At 47.4% G+C, this 19,751-nt stretch overlaps 1 long non-coding RNA gene across 4 annotated transcripts in view; it reads right to left on the bottom strand.

Annotated features, from left to right (window-relative positions):
* Nucleotides 1-19,751, bottom strand: part of LOC109576789 (uncharacterized) — a 40,514-nt gene that overhangs the window by 13,892 nt on the left and 6,871 nt on the right. For all 4 annotated transcript variants that reach the window (XR_011563483.1, XR_011563482.1, XR_002183433.2 and 1 more), the window contains one exon: nucleotides 1-19,751. This exon is cut by the window's left edge and continues 13,892 nt beyond it. This is a non-coding gene — a long non-coding RNA (uncharacterized lncRNA).

Below are 19,751 nucleotides of genomic sequence, written 5' to 3'. Positions count from 1 at the left end.
CCAGAAGAACTCCAGGAGAATTTTTCAAGGATTATAAATCACACCTCAGATTTTTCTAGAAGAAATGATGCTATCTGAACACTTTTGTCCCTCCTCCTTTCATATTTTTCTCCAGAAGCCTAAATCATGAAGAAATGGAGAAGGTACACAGTTTTGATGATTTAACAGTAATGGAACCCTGCAGGAATTTAGACCATCAGGCTATCATTACATATCTTTATGTAAGAATAAATTAATTAAGCTTAGCAAACATGTATTATCCAGATTAACCTAGAGCTTTCACCCAGTGTGTAATATTCAAGATTGAGTGAGGCTTCCTGAAAGATTGAGAGAGGTATCTACCCCTCAGCCTTTGGTTCGCATTCAGCATTTTAGAATATTTTGCTATTTCCCTGTGCCTGGTTAAGCAGCTGTATGCACCACAATATGTAACTTTAACTAACTTAACCTTCAAATCATTGAAAAAATTATAAAAGATTCACAGAAAAAAGCCACAGGTTGAAAGTACTGCCAATAACATCAGCCCAAGCAAACCATGAGAAAACGGCAAAGCTCGCAGCTCTCACGCTTTGACAAGCTCTACAACAGTCACATCACAAGTGAGCAACAGTGAAGCCTTCATTTCCAAAAGGTCAACCAAGAAAAGATCTCAAGGTTATTTTTTAAAACTTGTTTACAATGGGCACCAACACCCACAATCATTAACACTGAACCTTGCATTATGACTTGAGATACTAGCCAGTGATGGTATGGAATCTTGGTGATTAGCAAGACATTAAAAGAAAAACACGCAGAACTAGAAAGCAAATGTCTACAGTTTTAATTAGGCTTAAAGTTATGTGAAACCCAACCAGGATTTATAAAACTTGATTAAGCTTAATGATATTTAAAAGCCTCTCTATCGTGAAGCAAAAATGTTTTTGAGTTGCTAGCAAATAGAAATCATGTTGCTTTTCCAGTACAGTGCACACAGGTAGAGAACACAAGTTGTGTTTTCCCAAAAGGACATGGATCTCATTGGCGTACACAATATAACATCCTCATGCAAACTACTGATCTAACATTAACAGTAAACCCATATTCCAATGATAAGCTTATCCTTCCAACAAAAATCATAAAATCCATCAGCGTGATTTTCTGTTAATGAAAATTAGGAAGACGCAAGCTTTTCTTCTTTTCTTTTTTTTATATTTCACAGTGACACTCACTGACTTATAGCTGGCATTTGTGAAACCTACAGTAAAGTGACATCACACGCACGTTTAACTTGTACATATTCACTATATCCATTCAAGGGGAAAAAGCAGTGTGAGAAAGAGGAGAGGGGCACGCACAGGGCAACAGGAAGGAGAGAGAGCAGGCGAGGGGAAAATTTTCCAATAACGAGTGATTCTACCCACCCTTTCTCTCAGTGTGTGAATGCCCTGGAGAGCACAGGAAAGCAGAGATGTGAATCTACTCTGCCCTAAATCAATCTTTGCTCCTGCTTATCTCTCGGAGCCTCTTGCTGAAATGCTGATGTTTAAGGATCTGGCGCTGAAAAATTAAATATTTCGTACATAGTCTTTAACTGTATACATGTTTTCGTATACACTAAACATACCAATGCTATAAACTATGTATACTGCATGAAAATGGGCAAATTATAACTGAATTTTTAAAAATATAATAGCTTCTCACCTTCTATGCCGACTTTAGAACCTAGTCCTCCCGTATGGTGTGATCCCAGTGAATGTATACTGGGATTGAAAATTCAGTTACGTTAGCAATGGTGTGTGTGTGTGCTCAGTCATGTCTGACTTTTTGCGACCCCATGGCTTATAGACACCCGCCAGGCTCCTCTGTCCGTGGAATTTTCCAGGCAAGAATACTGGAGTAGGTTGCCATTTCCTTCTCCAGGGGATCTTTCTGACCCAGGGATCGAACCCGTGTCTCCTGTGTCTCCTGCACTGGCAGGCAGATTCTTTACCACTGTACCGCCTGGTAAGCCCAGTGCTGTAACAGTGGGGAAAAGGAGTTTACCATCTGGAAAGCAAGAGTATGGCTAGCCTTAGCTTCAGAAAGAGAAGCGGCAGGGTGGAGGGTGGTGGTAGAAAGCACTGCTGGAAATGAGTACAGCTTCAGGGTTTATCCTCAGAGGGTGTCCCCGGGATGTCCTGTTCCTGTTTTGAGTTTCCTCATATGACTAAATCAGTTGCTTCCTTCTCTCTGCCTCAGCTACTCCTCCTAAGAAACAGGGCAGAATATCTACTCCTTGTTTATTGTCACAAAAGAATACAGTGGTTGGTGATTAGATCTAATTACTAGGTCATCTGTTCACTGATGCTCAAGTATTCAGCACACTGGAGAATCTAAGAAGACAGTCAAATTTTCACTAGAAAAACCCATCCTGTTTCATCCCCCAAAGAGGGCTGAACGTTGAGGCGTAGAGACAATTATGATAGAGTGAGTGTCCCTTTGCGTGACAAACATCACAGTGACGCTCTTACTTAATTCAGTGCATCAGGAGAAGGTTTTTCCCAGTGTTAAACCCAAATCCAAAAGGCTTCATCTGAATTGCTTCAGCTTCCTAATCTCAACTGAGTGATATCCAAAATACATAAACAACCAACCAAACAATCTGGGAAAATCTTACATGAGCGCCTGCAGTCTGAAAAGCTGCCATGAGTAATAAGCCCTCCTCACTCCCCCTGCCCCGAACTCTGGGCCCCTTGCTGCGCTCCACAGTCCAGTGCTCGCTAACACGCCAGGTTAATGCTGAGAAGGAACTCTAACCACAAAGGATCAAAAAGCAAATATTTTTGCCCAAAGCTAATGTAGCAAATTACATGCAAGATCTCAACTCCAAGAACCTTTTAAATGGTGCAAGTCCACACAAACACATAGCATCCAGTCTGCCAAGACTTAAAAACTAAATTAAATCTAAGTCAAGTCCCACTGGGGGACTTACGGAACCAGTTTAAAAGACTGGGGTTCTGGTCTTGGCAGGACCGCTAGCTTGTACTGTCCCCTAGGTAGCTGATTTCTCTCACTGGGCTTCTGTTTGACTGGCTACGAAGCCAACATTCTGCTCTGAGGGCACAGTGACTATCGGTAAGGTGAGAAGGTGGGCAGGGCACTCAGAGCTCCACTCCAGAAAGGTGTCTACGCACCGTCAGAAATTCAGCTACACGCTCTGTCGCCCTAACTGGGCTGCCACAGATGACTGTGTAGTCTGAAATGCAAAAGGGCACAGGAGGAGCTAAAGCCAAGCCTCTTTCCACCTGGAGCAGGGCTTCATCCAACTAGAGGAAAGGGTCTTAACCTTCACATATATGGTGCTTTGTGTCTCCAGACCCAGACAAAGAGTTGATGTTTCAAAATTCCCTTAAAGATAGCCAGGCTTTCCTGGTGACTCAGATGGTAAAAAGTCCACCTGCAATGCCGGAGATCTGGGTTCAATCCCTGGATCAGGAAGATTCTCCTCGAGTAGGAAATGGCAACCCACTCGAGTATTCTTGCCTGGAGAATTCCATGGACAGAGGAGTCTGGTGGGCTGCAGTCTATGGGGTCGCAAAGAGTCAGACATGACTGAGCAAAGGGATGAAGGTTTAAAGATACCTAACAGATAGTGGCCCAAGCCTTAACTGGGGATGGGGCAGCAGTCAGAGTTAATGTCATTTTTCAGAAAGCAGAAGAAGGAGTCATTTACAAACAAAGCTGCTCTGGTGGGAGTCACGTTCGCAATGAACGTTTGTGGTCAGAAGGCTGGAAACAAGCAGAGACCTTGGATTGAGAGCCATCTTGGCACCATGGCCCCACCACCCAGCCAAGTTCTCCACATCCTGCTCCTTCGCCCACAGCTGCTGCTCCAAAAAGCAAAGCAGATGAAGCTAGGGAAGCTCAGGGAGAGAAAGTAGGTGCAGTAGGAAAGCGGGCTATGGCGACGGGGCATCGGAAAGCCTGGAGGTCAACCGGCTGCGTCTGGCTTCGCTCCGCCACACACTCAGTTGGATACTAAGCAGCAGAGCGGTGATTATTTTTTGAGCACTTAGGGGAAAATGTGTTTTTGTAAGTCAACGTGTATCATCAGTTCTGCGTCATTCTCATTCCTGACTCTCTTTATGCTTAGATTTCAAACTGTATTTCAATGAGGCATTTTCATCTTTGTCTATTAGTAGGGAAATAGACAAGCCTAGATCACAGACTTCCAAGGATACAGTGGCAACAAATGTGACCCTGAGAAGCAAGGCTACTAGGCTATCCTCCAGTGCCCGGGCAAGAGCTTCGGTGCCGAGAGCAGCAAGCAGCTGGTCACCAACAGAAGGCCCAGGGGCCTAACCTAGATTCAAGTGCAGAAGGGTAGCAACAAGGAAGATCTCACATATACTACACGCTGGTCAGATACTGCCATCCAAGCCAACATACAGATCCACCAACAAACTGTGGGATTTTTGTTTGGTTGGTTGGTTTTGATTTTCATGGATTCTGAATGTTTCTGAGCTTGGGTGGATGAGGAGAAGATGTAAGAGACAAAAGAAGGGTATTCCTCACTCCTTGATATAAACCAGTATCAGGAAATTAGTGAGAACGATTACACCTCTGACAGCGGGTTATTTTTGTTATCTCTAGTCTTTCCTGTGCTTCCCTAATTTTCTAACACAAATGAGTAGCTTCTAATAAGTGAGAAGCGGGGAGAAGACCCTTCATTATCTAAATTTATCTGATGCCCAGTGTGTCTCTGGATAATGAGTTTGGAGAGAGGGCAATCTATTTGGTTCTGAATTTCAGAAAACAAGACTTGAGATTTCAGCAAGTGATGGATTTATCTGAATCAACTTCCTTCCAAAGTTCTGAGAGGGAAAATTTGGATGACCAGAGGTCAAGTAGCAACAGACATCTATATTGACCTTTGAATAAACAACCCTTTCCTACCCCTCTCTGCACATAAGCACCAAAAGTCTACCCCGAGGGGCAATTTTGCAATGTCTGTCTCTGAAAAGTTTTAGCCCACAGTACTTGTAACAAAAATTTACACATTTTGGTTGCTTCTTAAGGTAAGGGAGTTTCTGAGGTGAGTCATAGAAACAAAGAAATGGGGGACATCGCAAGAGATGTAGGTTTCTCTGTCAGATCCACACAGTGGAAATACCTGAGAACAGTTATGGTTTAATCTGTGTTCTCTCAACTGCTTTGTCAATGATCTGAGGTCCACAGGCAAATGTGTCAGGCAAAGATGAAGTATGATTTCTTGACCTCAGCTCATGAAGTCTCCACTTGTGCTTTAGACAAATTAAATTAGAGAGAACAAAACCCTGGCCAAACCTATGACTGTTACAGACTGTCTATGCCAAGGAAGTAGAACTCATCAAGAACATGAAGTACTGGAAGGGAGGGCTCACGGGGGTCGAATGAACACAGTATTGCTAACATCCCTCAAAAAAAAGACGTAACCAGAGAACCAAAATGGTTTCTAGAAAAGTGAAAGGGGAGATCAGACCCCTTGGAGAAGTTCTTCTCTTCCCTTAATATCTTCTAAATATATTTGAACTTTGTTTCCTGCTTGGACTCACTTAATCTCCCCTGATCTATTCCACAGATGTGAGTTATACTTGGAAACACAGCGCAGGACTGCGTGGTTCCGACCCACGTGCTGGGCTCGTGAGCACCTCGGATTCCCACGGCACTGACGTCATTCACTGTCAGCACTGCCCACCTCCCTCCTGGCAAAGAGACACGTGACTCAGCCAACAGTGACCCCTGACTCAGTCACTGTGGGAGGAGAGCGTCATCCACGTCTGTGTGAGAGAAAGATCCCAAAAGGCCTGTGCGGGCTGCTGGGACTTGCCAAACAGCTCCTCTAACAGGTTAATTCCCTCATCCTCCCTTATTGTGCTTAAACATGGCATAATTTGTAATGTGTCAAAAAAACCCCACACTGGCTGACTTATAGTTACCTGGGCTCAGCACTCCACATTCCAAATCACAAATCTAAGTAGACGTGTTTACAAGAGAGCAAGGCGTGCGGAAGGACAGAGGCAGGCGGGCGTTGCCAGGCCTGAAGAGTAACTTGCACTGAAACACACAAACGCTCTGAAATTCTGGTTTTAAAATAACAAGCGTCCCCACTTGCTGAAACCTAATGTTTATGCTCATAACAGCCCCAAGGAAACATACTGTCATTCCCATTTTAGAGATGAGAAAATCAAGAGCAGAAAATTAGGTTAAGTTGCCCCAAATCTCACAGTTAGAAAATGATGGAGCTGAGTTTTCAAACTAAATTCACTCTCTGCTCTTCTAATCTCTAAAATCTAACAGAAATATTAAGCTACGAGTGTTAAATAAGTTTGGATGGAAAAAAAATGTAAAGAAATTTAGAGAATGGTGTGATCCAAGATATTCTAAGTCAGTTGTCTCATCATCATGATGTTATTCATGCTACTGCCGACAACCTAATTCAACCTAACTTCCTTCATACCGAGGAATATCAAATGCTGGGTGTGCTGCTTTCTGCTTAAATAGCTTGCTTCCAGCTTCCCTTACACTTCTTCCTCTCAGCCCACTGCTTGTGGGCCAACAAGGTCTCCCCAGGGCCGCATCAGTGCAAGATTGCCTCTGCCCCCTGCTCTCCTAACCCGGCAGGCCCTCCTCCATTCCTCAGAATCCACCCACCTGAGCCCAGGGAGCCCTGTGCTTAGCCGTAAAAATGCCACCTTCCTCAGCACCCTGGCTCGGCCCACTCCAGGCTAAAAATGGGCTCCACACAGTTTGACCCTGGCACATGCTTAGCAATCCTGCTATTTGCCCCTCATCCACACATGGCTCCTTTTCCCAATATAACTGCTATAGACCTTTTCGCCTTAAGACCCACATCCCGGCCAAATGCCCATGTCCTTCACCAAGAGTGCCCATCTCCTTCTTCACCAAGAGTCGGACATCTCCGAGAGTCAGCCTTGCCCTTGAGCTCCGCTTCACCTGCCATAATCCCTTTCTTCTGCCTGCCTCCCCTCCTCTTCCCTCTCCTAAGGCCACGGCCCTTCAGCACTCCTCCATCTACCCTCCCCTGAAGTCCTGAGGCACGTCTTGGTTGTACCTCTTATCTGACTGGCGAGGTACAGTTGCCAAGTACTTCTTATCTTTCTGCCTTTGAATCATCTTTTAATATTTTTAATTGCACAAACAACAGTCTGACTTATCTTTCTGTGTGCACATATCCTGTCTGCCCCACTGGATTGGGTGTCCTCCAACGCTCCGTCCTTTCCCATCTGCTCACCTCCCTCTCTAATGACTCCCCCGGAGAGAGCTCATCCACTTGTGAAACACTGTGTGTGTTGCACAGACGCCGTGTGTGCTGCACATGTTCATGCCACCAAGCCCCTGCTCAACCCTGGCCTGAGGGGCCTCTCCTTTTCTTATCAATCTAAACCCACACTCTTTTCTCAGGCCACTTCAAATTCCACTGAAGCTTTTTTCAGCAAACACAGATCCATGGTTATCTACTTATTCTCCGAATTCCTACGGCACTCCTGACTATACACATTGTGATGCTTATGAATAGTCTTGCTTTACTGTGTCTATGAAAAATGAAAGTGAAAGTTGCTCAGTCGTGTCTGACTCTTTGCCATCCCATGGATTATACAGTCCATTAATCTCCAGGCCAGAATACTGGAGTGGATAGCCTTTCCCTTGTCCAGGGAATCTTCCCAATCCAGGGATCAAACCCAGGTCTCCCACATTGCAGGTGGATTCTTTACCAGGTGAGCCACAAGGGAAGCCCAAGAATACTGGAGTGGGTAGCCTATACCTTCTCCAGTGGGTCTTCCTGACCCAGGAATCAAACCGGGGTCTCCCACATTGCAGGTGGATTCTTCACCAGCTAAACCACAAGGGAAGCCCATGTCGATGCAAGCGTAGCTTCTATTTCCCTAAATAGGTTGTGAGCTTTCTGAGGACAGTAACCAAGTCTTTGGTTTCAGATTCCCCATGAATATCCGTGACAGTGCTATGTACTCTGAGAGTACTTATCAATATCCTCCTACCCACACACATCCTATATTTCAAAAATTAAAATGTAGCTCAGATTTCTTGTTTCAAATATGGCACAGTAAACTAAGGCTGCAGTAGCCCTAAACTACTTTTCACTGGAAAAGACCTTAACGCTGGGAAACACTGAGGGTAGGAAGAGAAGAGGGTGACAGAGGACGAGATGGTGGGATGGCATTATTGACTCAATGGACATGAGTTTGAGCAAACTCCGGGAGATAGTGGAGGAAAGGGAAGCCTGGTGTGCTGCAGTCCATGTGGTCACAAAGAGTTGGACATGACTTAGCAACTGAACAACAGCAGCTCTAAACTAAGTAATATCTGGAGCCAAAACTGAGCAAAATCTTAGCCCTTGTAATTAGAAGTTTTACGTGCTTAATGCTCTCCTTTCACAGGACACCAAGCTTGGTGACACTATAGACAGCACCCAGCTTCACAGGGTTGTCTTGCTTAGTTATTTAAGTCCCAAAATACAACACCTTGAAAGAATCTGTCTGAACCAAGAATTCAGCCCTCATTTGCTCGAGTGCAAAGCTGCATGCAGCCAAGCAAAGCTGACCTGATGAAAGCCAGTGTATTCAGCTTCCTTTTCAATCAGCAACCATAATTGCCACTGGTGTTCAACATGGCACGAACCACACCTGTGTGCTGGGGCCAGGATCAGTGGCCAGCTCAGCACCTTCCGAAGCCCAGGTGGCTGAAATCCAAGGCAAACAAGGCTGAACAGATGAACTGCGGCAGTGAGAACTGTAAAGTGCCACTGTGACCCAGGGAGCTTCCCCACGATCCGGCAAGGCAGGGTGTACCCTGTAATGTGCTAGATTTCGGGTTGATTCAGCCTCGCACCCTGGGAAGGTGGGTCTCCACTAACTGCTAAATGTGAAGAAATTCTCTTGCCTCTTCCTGGCCTGAAAATGTTGTTAGCCCTCTTGAATTAAGAAGCTAAGTGAAAGCCAAAGTGTTAATCACTCAGTTGTGTCCAACTCTGTGACCCCACAGACTGTAGCCCACCAAGCTCCCCATTAAGAACTAGGCCTCACCTTTGGGGCGAAGTGTAGCAAGCCCCTCAGCAGACCCAGACTTGAGGAGATAATTCTATACACAGATGATAACAAGCCAACAACCAACAATCTCAGGTTCTTCTGATATGAATTAAAGTCCACGGGAGCTGGAAACCACTTAGAATGTTCCATAAAATTATCAGGATAGTATTTTAGAAAGGCAGCCCCTCGACATCTATTAGTTCAAAAGCCAGAGTGGAGAGGGAAGGTAAAGAGGAGATAATAGACTCAGCAGACCGCAGGTACTTTCTTTGGTAATGAGATACCATAACTCAAATTTTGTTAGTTGTTTCTCGCTTTGTTTTCCCCAGGTCAAGCAATAGCAATTGGTAGAAAAGAGAGAAGAAATATAACTTACTCTTCACAAGTACATACACACAAGCCCATGCACAGTGGGGCTACAGACACTGCTAGTTCCGCCCCCTCCCCCTCCCACATGGAGAAAGCACTTATTCATTTTCCTATGATGTCAGCATCCTCTTTATGATCCTCCCCGAGGCACAAGGACGGAGTCACCTGTGCCTGGGGCACCTCTGTCTAAGTCCTGAGATTCTAGAACTCCAATCACTCATCCACTGGACCAACATTTATCAAGCATTTACTCTGTGTAAGTCCTGTGCTCTGAAGTCTGGGATATGCAGGCAGTAAAGGATTGATGCTTTTGAACTGTGGTATTGGAGAAGACTCTTGAGAGTCCCTTGGACTGCAAGGAGATCCAATCAGTCCATTCTAAAGGAGATCAGTCCTGGGTGTTCTTTGGAGGGAATGATGCTAAAGCTGAAACTCCAATACTTTGGCCACCTCATGAGAAGAGCTGACTCATTGGAAAAGACTCTGATGCTAGGAGGGATTGGGGGCAGGAGGAAAAGGGGACAACAGAGGATGAGATGGCTGGATGGCATCACCGACTCGATGGACATGAGTTTGGGTGAACTCTGGGAGTTGGTGATGGACAGGGAGGCCTGGTGTGCTGCAGTTCATAGGGTCGCAAAGAGTCGGACACGACTGAGCGACTGAACTGAACTGAACTGAGCCCCATTTTTGCATGGGACATGATTTTCATTTGAAAGAACAACTGATCAGACAAACTGTGATTACTTAGACTTGGTTATTAGGCAGATATTTCCCCCAAAATGAATGAAGTGGGCCTGTTACTTCAAGGGAAATAACGGACAGTGTGTATATAGCCCATGATAAAATTTGGAGAAATTTAGAATTCTGGAAAACTTGTCATTTACCAGGTAACTGAAAGAGGAAAGGACAGCAAGTCCAGGGAGATGTCTCCACCCCGAGGGCTGGGCAAGTGAAGGTGAGCTATCAAAACCCGGAGGCTCCAGGCCCCTGCAGAGGGGGCGTGGCCACTGGCTCTGATGGCCCTGAGGAAGCACAGCCAGATGGGTTCCTGAGGGCGAGATGAGTGGCAAAGTGGACTTAGCTGCTGCTACAGGAAGGAACTGCCTCTGCCGGGTTGAGGCAATAGGACTGGGGTACTGCTCACAGGAGATGCAAGCTGACCGGAAACCTACAGACAGCTGAACAGGAGGGAGCAAGTCCCTTCGCCCTTCTCCTGGGTGCCATCTCCCTCAAGCACCTCCTGCTGACCGAGCCCGACAGGGAGCCAGCTGACCAGCAGTGCAGAAGGACGGGTTCAGGGCTGAGGGGCAGTAACTTAGTACCTGTTACTGCTAGTTGCTTATTTGTCTCCGACTCTTTGTTAACCGACAAATTCCTCTGTCCATGGGGATTCTCCAGGCACGAATACTGGAGTGGGTAGCAATTCCCTTCGCCAAGGGATCTTCCCAACCCAGAGATCAAACCCTGGTCTTCTGCATTGCAGGCAGATTCTTTACCGTCTGAGCCACCAGGGAAGGGAATGGCTACCCACTCCAGTATTCTTGCTTGGAGAATTCCATGGACAGAGGAGCCTGGTGGGCTACAGTCCATAGCGTTGCACAGAGTCAGACACGACTGAGAAACTTTTTTTACTTACTTTTTCACTTTTACTTTCAACTTAATAACTGACAACCTGAATGGGACAGGAAGGCACCACGGGATTTGAGCAAAGGGTGACAGAGGCTGAGTCACTCTGAGGTGGGCGATAAGGACAGACAGTGGGAGGGCGGTGACAGTGCAGGGGGGCAGAGGCAGCTGGATTCGGGATATTGTTAGTCCCCATGGATTTGCCGATGACGTGCATGTGGGCTGGGAGAGAAGCAGAGGCGTCAGGGTGACTCCCGCGTTTTGGCCTGAGTCACTGAAAGGAGACACATCTATGTAGAGAGAGGAGACCGAGCAGAAGCACGCTTTGGAAAAGGGAGGGCGATATGGGGCTCTGCTTGGGGCAGGCTAGCTTTGAGGTGCGTGCTAGAAATCCAGAGATGATGTGGAGAGGCCATCAGATACCTGAGCCTGGAACTCAGGGGAGGGTCTAGGTTAGAGGTGTAGGAGTGAGAGTCACTCACTGTATGGATGGATTTCAGAGCCATGTGGCTAGACGAGGTGCTTCCCAGGTGGCGCTCGTGGTAAAGAACCTGCCTGTCAAAGCAGGAGACATAAAAGACGCAGGTTCAATCCCTGGATCGGAAAGATCCCCTGGAGGAGGGCATGGCAACCCACTCCAGTATTCTTGTCTGGAGAATCCCTTGGAGAGAGGAGCCTGGTGGGTTACAGTCCATAGGGTCACAAAGAGTCAGACATGACTGAAGCGACTTAGTATGCACACATCGTGTAGCTAGATGAGATCACCAGAGATGTGTTAGCATGGCTCAGGATGCACACGAAGGCTAGATATAAGATTTGGAGTCAGGATAATGTAGACTTGAACCCAACTCCATCACCGCTCATATTCCTGGGCAGCTCTCTATCGAAGCCTAGATTCCCTCATCTGTAACATGAGATGAGAGCGCATCAGTCCTCTGTGAGGATCCAACGCGGTAAAGTGAGGGAAACACTTACCGGTGCCTGACATGAATCCCAAGCTGGAAGAGGAGGCAGCAGTCGACTTTGTCCCCCTCAGTGAGAAAACTAAGGAGGGCAGAGGGGGACTTGAGTACCTCCTGATGTGCATGGGCACGAAGGTGGAGAAACAGCTCCTCATACTTGTGAACGACTGGCCGGGATGACCATCGGATATGAACAGGAAGGGAAGACAGTGTCACAGAAGGATGCTCTTCAAAAAAAAAAAAAGCAAGACTGTAAAATGCCAAAACTGAGTTTGCAGGCCGAGAGCAACAGAGAAACAGAATTCTTGCTGCAGGATGAACTATTGAGACGTCAGCGTGTGCCTGTCGTCAGCCGGGTGAGCTGCAGTTGAGTCAGGCTGAGCTTCGCATCACGACTCTCGGCCCCCACACACCACGCACTGCACGCTCCAGAACTGCCTGGGCACGGAGCCCCGACCTCTCGCTAATTGCTCACCTCTCATTAAGCATGCTCGCATGAGACAGGCATTTCTTTCCAAGAGCTCAACTGCAGGGTTATGTAAGCCTCTACTGAATTCCTGGCCCAAGAACCACGACCAGCTGCTTACACAGGGCACTCCCCTTCTAGGGGCTAGGTCAGTTCAGGAAACCGAACAGCAGATGACAAAGCTCAGAAAACGCAGCAGTGGTGGAGTGAAAGAGGCTGTCTGTCCTCAGGGGCTGCTTTCCTCAAGCACAGTGAGCACACTGCTTGTTGGACGCTTGCTGTGAAATCATAGGTCCCCCTACCCTGTCCACTACCCCACCCCCCTGCCAAGGTGTGACAGACCTTTTAACAAAGTCTCTCCACGGTCACCTTGTCTGATATCAACGCTCTTTACACGGTTCTGCTTATGACAGCCTTTTCCCACACAAGTTTCCAACACTTTCACAATGTAGAAAAACTCAACCGTCTAGGGATGATATTCCAAACAGCTGCTCCTGGATGCTAGGGCAGACCCATCTGGAACCGGGATTCTCGACCTCGGCTGCAAGTGGAGTCTCTAGGGGAGACTTTGAAGTGCTGATGCCTCGGCTCCACCCAGGCCGATTGTTATGGGATGCCTGCCCCACAGGTTCACATGCTGAAATCCTAAATCCCAGTCCCTCAGAGTGCAACTGGTGTGATATGGGGACTTGAAAACATGACCAAGGTAAAATGAGGTCACTAGGATGGGCCCTCATCCAGTACAACTGGTGTCATTACAAGAAGAGGAGATCAGGGCAAAGACATGGACAGACAGGGATGACCACATGGAGACACAGGGAGAAGACGGCCATCTTGGAGTCCAGGAGAGAGGCCTCAGGAGAAACCCAGGCGGCCAGCATTTTGATCTCGGACTTCTAGCCTGCAGAACTGTGAGTCGATAAATCCCTGTTGTTTAAGGCATCCAGTCTGTGGAGCTTTGCTATGACAGCCCCAGGAAACTAACACACCAGTCAAGTCAGCATCTCTGGGACGGGGGCCCAAACATCAGTATTTCAAGTTCTTCACGTGTTTTGACTGTGCAGCTGTATTTTAGAATTTGCTGTTTTGGATTATAAATCCCCTCTGCTAAAACCAATGACCCTTAAGATCGTTTCACTAACACTGTATCATGCATGATGCTTGGTATAGTTTCCTTCCCTCCTTCCCTCCCATCAGTCCTTCCTTGACGACAATGAACAGGACAGATCACAGCCTTCACCTCAGCCTCATGCTCAGCATAAACAAAGGGCCACCTAAAATCCTTCTGTTAAAATTGGAACTGCTGGGTGGCTCCTAAAGTGTCAGTTGCCCAGTTGTGTCCAACTCTGTGACCATGGAGCTCTGTCCATGGAGTTCTCCAAGCAGGAATACTGGAGTGGGTAGCCATTTCCTTCTCTAGGGGATCTTCCTGACCCAGGGATCGAACCCAGGTCTCCCTTGTTGCAGGCAGATTCTCTACCATCTGAGCCACCAGGGAAGCCCAGGCAGCTCCTTTATTTCTAATAAAGCCAAGGACCTAGAAAGTGGCTCTAACCTGGCCAGAGACTCCAAATGAGAGCAAAGGCTGCTTCAAAGGCAAACAGGGAAAGATGAGGCAGTACCATCTCTCTTTGGGGAATGCCGCTGCTGAACAGAACGTCTTTTTTCTTTTTTGTCAACAGTGACGTTGTCCGAGGAATGGTCAAATGATCACCACGAGTGCAGGCAGACACAGAGCTGGAGACAGACCTGTGTGATTGGCCAGGCCTCATTTTTCTGCCCCTGGTCACCACACTTCTGTAAATAACCATACCAAGAGGGACTGGGGAGCGTGAAAACCTCCTCGCCTGCCCTGTGCCTCTGTGTGCCTGCCTGTAACACAGACCCAGGGATCTGGACCTCAGAGCACCACTGGCGGGAAGGCAGACTGCCAGGAGTTTTAACCCTCGTCCTTTTCAACAAGGGAACCTTATCCTCATGTGTTTCCCTAGCACGTCTGTGTCATCCCCTCCCCCTCTTTTTTTTTTACTCATTCCTGAAAGCTTCTATTATTAATCACTGCATGGGGTAAATTTTCAAATCAGCAGTCAGGGTTTTTAAGCCTCATGATTTTTATCGCAGTCAAAAGGAGGCAGGTGACCAACACTGACGCTGTCTCCAAAATCTCCCAGCAGCTTACTTCCTTATGTTCATTCCTTCATTCTCATGGCCTTAGCAAGGCTGGGAATTTCCTCCCATCCAGCCATTTGGACCTTGGTGTCTGACCTCATCTCACGCCCAGACCCCGCCTTTCACATGACATCCAGAGGTTGAGGAAACCTTCCTATAACCTTGCGGCCACCCCATTTTAGGCCACTGAATGTCCAAAACCTTCCCTGCAAGTTCAGGCAGTTCAGGCGGGCAGCCTCACTGCTTGTGATCCCCACACTTACACGTACTGCTTCTGGGCTGCATCCTATTGAGCCCTCTATTCAATCCCACTCCTACAAAACGATAAGTACCCAAGACAGGGGAGCAGAGGGAAAGTCTATTATCAGGCACAAATGAAGAATCCATGATGTGTTCTCAAATCCCTCTTGGCGACTCCACAATCTGGGTGCAGATGTCAGGGTTGGTTGTTGTTCAGTCGCTCAGTCATGTCTGACTCTTTGTGACCCCATGGACTGCAGCACACCAGGCTGCCCTGTCCATCACCAACTCCCAGAGCTTGGTCAAACTCATGTCCATTGAGTCAGCGATACCATCCAACCATTTCATCCTTTGTTGTCCCCTTCTCCTCCCGCCTTCAATCTTTCCCAGCATCAGGATCTTTTCAAAGGAGTTGGCTCTTCACATCAGGTGGCCAAAGTATTGGAGTTTCAGCTTCAGCATCAGTCCTTCCAATGAACGTTCAGGACTGATTTCCTTTAGGACTGACTGGTTTGATCTCTTTGCTGTCCAAGGGACTGTTTGACCTGGGGCTTCAGAACCCCATGAACAGCATGAAAAGACAGAAAGATATGGCGGGGTTGGGGGTGGGGGGGGGTTCCTCTTTCTCTGCCCTCCTCTGGCCCAGCATCCAGCTCTCTCTAGGATTTCCCCCAGAAACTTGAATCTTCACCCTCCACTCTGGAGAGGAGCTGAGGAAAAGCCTGTACACAAAGCCCAACACAAAGGTCTCCCTCGTACAACAGCCCGAGGCCTGTCTGTGATGAAGGAGCCCTGCCTCAGACAGTTCCTTACCCAAAGGCCGCCTCCACCGCCCAGGATCCTGTCTCCACCATCCTCCCCCGTGAAGAGCGCCCCAGGGTCAAACAGAAGCTCTGCCCAGAGGGAACCAGCGCCAGGCGGTGACCCCTCTGGTCACATCGGGTCTCCCAGGAAGCTGGGTAGTGGGCTCAGTCACAGTCGAGACGGGCCGCCACTGAAGGGGTTCAGGGAGCAGCAAGCCAGCCTGGAGGCATGCCCGGGAGATGTGGCAAGCAGACGCCAAGGAAGCCTCAAGGCCCGAGGAAGAAAATCCGTGAGGAGTGGAAGGAGACACAGGAGGGTCTGCAGTCGGGAGCGGAGGCCAAAGCAGGAACAGAAAGAGCCGGCCTCACAAGACCAGGCCAGGCACTGTGGAATGAAAGAGGCACCCCTTTCCCTGCTGCTGACTCCATGTCCTGGGCTTGCTTCCTTCCCCGGGTGAGCAGGCAATAAATCCTCATCTCCTCGGCACCCCAAGGATGTCTCCGCCCCCACAACCTAAACCCGGGGGTCCGGGGCCCCTGCTCCGCACAAAATGAGCAGATGCTCCCCATCTGCCCACCCCCGCCCCGCCCTGGAGGCAGGCTCTGCTTCCAGGTCAGACACACAAGCTGAATTCACGGCCTCCAGCACAGAGCTGCTTCTCAGAGTTCAGTTTTCTTCCATCCAGCCTTCTACACTACGCCTGGGGGTGCGACCCTAATTTCCTACGATTCCTCATATGCCATGAGGTGAAAATAAACACTGTAAAAAAAATACATGCCCCAAAATAAGACCTTCAACCTTCCTCCTCCAGGTTGACAAGCAAACTGCAAGGGGCAGTTAAACTAGAATATCAACCGGTGCCCATGGAAGGAAAGCTGTAGGAATGCAAGCTGCGATTCCTTCACCCTCACACTTGGGGAGCCATCCCATCACTGCAGCAGCAAACTGGTGACGTGGGGGACAACTGGGGTCTCCGGGGTGAGGATGAACTCTAGGATGAGCAAGCTGTCCTTACCTCAAGTACAGAAACTAGGAATTCTCTGTGTGTGTGTGTTAGTCACTCAGTCATGTCTGACTCTGCAACCCCATGGACTGTAGCCTGCCAGGCTCCTCAGTTCATGGAATTCTCCAGGCCATGCCCTCCTCCAGGGGATCTTCCCAACCCAGGGCTCGAACCTGGGTCTCCTGTATTGCAGGCAGATTTTTTACCATTGAGCCACCAGGAAAGCCCCAGGAGTTTTCTACTTTTACCAAGGCCATTCTCCACACACACACACAAAATCTATGGAGGAGCTGATTCTGCAAAACTCAGAAAGGGAGAAAATGGGTCAACGAAAGCTATACAGGAAGATCAAGAAACCCTACGCCTACAAGGGTGACCCTTACTATGGAATGGGCTGATGCCAAAGAATCAGGGCCAGCCTTTTGCCTTCAGTCAGAAATGTATCAAAGGAACAGACTTCGGCTGTTTTTTTTCTGAAGGAGACCTTTCTTCTCTGTTTTCTTGAAAATTTATGACTCGATAGCCAATGTGTGTATATAGTTTATAGTGTATAGGTTCATGCCACATGGCATTTATATACATAATCTCAATTGAGTCTCAGCTTCAGAAATTCAGATTATGGTGGGATTGAAGTATGTAGACCCGTTCTCCACCATCAACCTCCTTCCTTCCTCCCCATTAGCTAGAGAGGTCCAGTGGCCGCTCTCCAAAGGACACCAACCCCATCCTCCCAAGGTGAGTTGTGCAGACGCAGTCTCTCACAGCAGAACTCTGCCTTTCTTCTGACCGAGCTCACAACCCAGATGATAAGGGGTATGTTATAATAACAATAAGATGATATTGTTCACACCAATAGGGCCTCACAGGCATGCCTGCAGGCCAGATGGACACCACCCCTTTCTGAATCTAAAGAGCAGTATTTTTAAGGGGACTCAGTCTAAAATGCATTGCAATTTATCAAGAGAGTAAGTTATTCAAAACTTTGCTATTTCAACAATTATCAGTTAGCATATTCCCTCCCACATCCTGTGTGGACACTGGGCTGGGGACACTGACTTCTCAGACTCCAAAGCTGCCTACTGCTAGAATTGCTGGCATCTGACAACAGAGCAAAGAGAATAAATGCTACTATTAACTGACTCATGGGAGATCCCAGCACTTTAGAGGGAATCAAGACACCTGTCCCTTTCTCAGAACATGTTCACAAAAACGATGTACTCTCCAATGATGATAGCAAATGTAGGATTTCCCAAAAAAAGTATCTATCACCCTTGAAACAAAGGAAATAAGATAAAGCATGGCAGTCTTATCATCATTAAGGACAATGTTTATTTTATCCGGTCTTGTATACTTCCTGGGCTTCCCTGGTGGCTCAGAGGTAAAGAATTCACCTGCAATGCAGGAGACATGGGTTCGATCCCTGGGTTGGGAAAATACCCTGGAGAAGGAAATGGCAACCCACTCCAGTATTCTTGCCTGAAGAATCCCATGGACAGAGGAGCCTGGCAGGCTATAGTCCATGGGGTTGCAAAGAGTCAGACTTGACCTAGCAACTAAACAACAAGAACAACAAAAACTTCCTAATCTCCTTAAAATAAACATCCATTACCTTTTTAATGGAATATTGCTTAACATGTTACATAAAAAACACAAATATTTTCAGCAGTAGGAATGGAAGCTCATGTGATTCAAGGAGATTCTACAGGGCAAGAAGAAGAGGGGCCATTTAAAAATATCTCCAAAGGAGGGGGCAAAAGATCAGTCACTTTTTACAAAAAGATTTCTTGACTGCCTCCCAGTATGACGGATATTATAACAACACTCCCAGCTCTCAAAAAACAAAAGACACCTCCTTCTAAGTGTCTACAACGTGAGGCATGACCTGGAGGACCCCCTATTTCAATACATGTGTACGTCACCTACGGCTGAGCTCCTACGAGTGAAAGGCCCAAGCTTCTAGAAAAAGCATGTCCCAGTATTGGCAATGAAAGCTAATCAAAGGTACATATGCCGCTAACCAACACCAAAATCTGTCTGGTCACTGAGAAAACAAGGGCTCAGGTTATTTCCTCCCCACTGTCTGAGCAGGCAATCAGGTGATTAAGATGCCAACAATCCTAAGGGCCACTGAATGCTTTTTCCATAGAGCTCACCATTTCTTGTGCTAGAGGATGTGAGCTTTGAGGTTGGGTGGTAGCTAGGTAGAGGGAGGAGGGCAGCAGGAAATGGGGGTGCAGTTACCTGGAGGCACGTGGTCACTACAGGAAGAAGAATAAGAATCAAGAGAAAGAAAAAAGGAGGCTAGAGATAAAAATGAAGACAAGAACAGCATTCCTTGTTACCAACATTGGGAAGATGATCTAGGTCTGCACTTCAAATTCATCAAGAGCAGGAATGGTCACTCACAAAAGTCAAAGGACAGAGGAGGCCCCAGGGTGACAAAGACTTTGTAATAAAAGAAAACACACCGGGGGAACCGAGTTTACAGATATTTGTGAAACAGAGTTGGAGAGAATCTCCACAATCTCACAGTCTTAGTCCTGTCAAATGGCAAATACCTCTTTTATGTGAGTATCAAACGATATTGGAGGCAGTACCATAAGCAAGACTTCAATGACATTGATTTTGCATATTCATAGAGTTGCTTCTAAAGAGGAACTCCCTTGATAGCCGGAGAGTTTCTTCACCTGAAAACTGCGATTGTGCCGCTCACTTAGCCACCACGTACAGGCCAATGGGAACAAATTCATCCAGCCCTCCTGACAGCATCACGCTGACACTTCAATTACCTGATAACTGCAGCCATGTTTTCCTGGCTGAGCAGGAAAACTTCAAAAGATCTTCACCTTTTTTCCTCTCCAGCTTCCGCTAACCTTCCACCTCCTTCTGCTTTCACGGCTGAGTCTCCACAGTAAGGTTGTAACCGACACACAGACAGAATACAAAGAGTCCAGACCTGAATTCAAATCCTGATTCCACTGTTTACCAGTGGCACGACCTTCGTCAGGACTTGCCTAGATGCTAATGAACTTCAGTTTTCTCAT

This window comes from Bos indicus, chromosome 23 (assembly GCF_029378745.1).
Source record: "Bos indicus isolate NIAB-ARS_2022 breed Sahiwal x Tharparkar chromosome 23, NIAB-ARS_B.indTharparkar_mat_pri_1.0, whole genome shotgun sequence".
Lineage (NCBI taxonomy): Eukaryota > Metazoa > Chordata > Mammalia > Artiodactyla > Bovidae > Bos > Bos indicus.
The sequence above is the reverse complement of the archived record's forward strand: the minus strand, read 5'-3'. Positions and strand labels throughout refer to the sequence as shown.